The sequence below is a fragment of the Panthera uncia genome, chromosome F2 (assembly GCF_023721935.1).
Source record: "Panthera uncia isolate 11264 chromosome F2, Puncia_PCG_1.0, whole genome shotgun sequence".
Taxonomy (NCBI): Eukaryota; Metazoa; Chordata; class Mammalia; order Carnivora; family Felidae; genus Panthera; species Panthera uncia.
Genome location: NC_064812.1, coordinates 76,496,294 through 76,499,431, shown reverse-complemented (window position 1 = coordinate 76,499,431; position 3,138 = coordinate 76,496,294). Strand labels below are relative to the sequence as shown.

The following is a 3,138-nucleotide window of genomic DNA, read 5'->3' as shown; positions in this document are numbered from 1 at the left end:
CTTTTCGGTGAGCCTGGGTGGCTCAGTCAGTCGAGCGACCCACTTTGACTTTGATCTCACAGTTCCTGAGTTCGGGCCCCACATCAGGCTTACTACTGTCAGCACAGAGCCCCCTTTGGGTCCTCTGTCCACCCTCTCTGTCCCTGCCCCGAATTGTGCTCTCTCGCTCTCTCTCAAAAACAAATAAACATTTAAAAAATGAAAACAAAATGACAAAAATAAAATAAAATCTTCTTTTAGTATAAAATCAACTTACATGTTTTTAACAGTACCCTCTGGGGGGCGGGGGTGACTTTCTTCCTTTTCTACCATCACTCCATGGGGAAAGAATTAAGATTGTGTTTGACATTTAAAGCGCAGAAAACATTTTGAGAGCTTGATCTATATGGGATATTGTGCAAGAAAATGGAAGGGGGAAGGAAAGCCCTCCAGGATCCAGCTGATAATGGAGTAAGGCTGTCAATAAAAAGAAAGCTACAGGCAAGTTGATAATTCGAGTGGCAACAATATTACAAAGGTGTGATGCGGGTAAGGACAGGTGCTTTATTCTTCTTGGAAAATAAGGGTTTGGGAGGAGATGCACAGACGGCTTCATTTCGGTGGGGAGGAGAGAACTCTGCAAGCACCTTGAGTAAAGCTTGCCAGGCAGAGGGAGCAGCTCGCAAAAAGGCGGAGGTAAGAGCAGGTTGGGTTCGGTGGGGACAAGCGCTCACGGCTGGCATCCAGCCAGGGGAGAGACCACTGACCGCACTTGGCCTGGGAAAAGACGGGGGACGTGAGGCCTGTGCAGTCCTTTCCCTCATCACAAACCAACCGAGAGAGCCCAGTGTCTTCGAGCCTCTCCTCGGCGCCCCTGAACCACGGGACCTAAGCATGGGGACCCGCCACCTCCCTCCCCTCTGACCGCGCCCTCGAGGGCAGGTTCCGTTGAACACACCGGGCTTTAGAGAAGTTACCTGAACATCGCACAGCCTCAAAAGCACCACGAGTCACTTCAGGACCGGTGCCCCAGGCTCCTGGATTAGGGCCACCAAAGGTGCAACCCCTCATCAGGAGAGAGAAACAAGGTGTCAGCCGGCTGGCAGGCAGGTGCCTTGGGACACCCCAGATCCCCAAAGGCCCTCTTGATCTTTGACCCATGAGCCTTCTGTGTACATGTATGTGCATGTAGGGCACATTTCCAAATTGCTCGCAGTTTCAAAAGTAACCTAACGAATCGTCACTCAATGCTAGTTAGATGATTTCGGTGAAAATCCGTGGGTTTTCACTAACGGGTGGGAATCACTGCCCTTCTGGCCTTTGGCTGCTGGTTGATAGGGAGTTAGTGGCTTTATTAGGGAAGCACCTCACTTAGCCTTGCTTGCATGCCACGCTGGGTTAGATCCTGCGAAGAAAACAAGGACTGAGCTCAGAGGAAAAGAGAGCCCGCCTGCTGGAAATATTTTTTGACATAAAAAGTAAATTTCGGTTAAAGACATGGAGAAGGCTGTTCCCAAACAGAAAGGGATTACTGCTCTGTCAGAAGTCCTTTCAAGCTTAGTTGATGACGGTGTGGTTGTCTGGGAGAGGATCGGAACGTCCAACGATTATTGGGCTTTTCCAAGTAAAGCTCTTCCTGGAGGAAATGTAAGTAGGAGGTTCTGGAATCTCAGTTATCCAATCGTAAGCACCCAGACCTACCAAACAGCATCCGGAAACTAAGATGAGTTGGCAGGAGCCAACCATGCTAGAAAAAGAGCTTTTTTTCTTTTTAACTTTGAGACCAAAGGGAATAGCTAAGGGCAGCAGTAGAAAAATACAAAGAATGTGACCCGGAAGTCAGAGAGGAAACACACCAAGAAAATAAAGTAGCCAAAGAAGCTGTTAATAGATGGAGCGATCACATATTTGCAAAACTCTTGGGCCCAAAGAGAATTTGGATTTGAAAAAAATAAATTGACAACAAAATTTTGGGATTCGAGGGTACTCTGACGAAAAGCGTTGAAATATTCGATGTTGGTGAAGGCGCTTGTGAGTATGTATATTTTTATATCACCCAATTAAGTGTACTGAATTGTCACTTACCTAAAACTGTGTTTATCATTTTACTAATTTTAAATGAAGTAACAAGCGTAAAACAAAAAAATCTCTCCTCCTCGCCTCCTGCTTCCTAGCGCTGTCTTTTATTATTTCTTTCATATTGTCTTGACTTTCGGGTCTCGCTTTACCTGTGTGGCCCCATCCTCTACCAACCCACACCCTTTCCAGGCGTTCTCCCCTTTGCGGAGGACTGTTTTTGTACTAACAACATGGCACACACTGGGTGACCAAGGGAGACTTGTCTGCTGTGGCTAAAGTGCTCGCCTCAGCTCATCGGCTAACAGGATTCCAGCCCCAAGTGGACTGGACATCAGATGGTATGTGTTCTGTTAAGATATTTGGACTGGAGCATAGAGGCCACCGAGATCTACAGACACGTCACTTTAGGAACCAGATGAATAGATCCAAAGGGGCCAAAGCCAGAGGCTCAATGATGAGCCTGTCTTCAAAGTAGTTTTTATAGGAAAGAGCAACTCATATTCATCTAAGGTGATAGGAATTATTATGAGATATTTGAATGGAAAACGTCAATCTTTTTTTTCCTAACCAGGTATTGTCAGAGTGCAGAGACAGAAAGAGATTTAAGATCACCCCCAGGTAATCACCTGCCCCCCAGCTTTGTGGGATGCTCTTAGTTGAGAGAAGGAACAGAGGGAAAAGAGCAGTTCAAAAGATATGTGCACTTAATTTTAGGCCAGGTGCATTTGAGGTATCTGTAAAATTTTGTCAAAACCATACATCATAGAAATAAGCAAATTATAGGGGCGCCTGGGTGGCTCAGTTGGTTAAGCGTCCGACTTCAGCTCAGGTCATGATCTCGCGGTCAGTGAGTTGGAGCCTCGCGTCGGGCTCTGGGCTGATGGCTCAGAGCCTGGAGCCTGCTTCCGATTCTGTGTCTCCCTCTCTCTCTGCCCCTCCCCTGTTCATGCTCTGTCTCTCTCTGTCTCAAAAATAAATAAACATTAAAAAAAAAAAAGAAATAAGCAAATTATTTTCAATTTGAGCAATATTCTTAGGCAGCTGTGTACCATTACAGCACTGAGCCTTTACAAACTGTAT

General features: G+C 46.3%; 1 pseudogene; it reads left to right on the top strand.

Moving 5' to 3' along the window:
* The first annotated feature begins 522 nt into the window (after positions 1-522).
* On the top strand, positions 523-1,971 carry LOC125924266 (meiotic nuclear division protein 1 homolog; annotated as a pseudogene).
* The last annotated feature ends 1,167 nt before the right edge of the window (positions 1,972-3,138 follow it).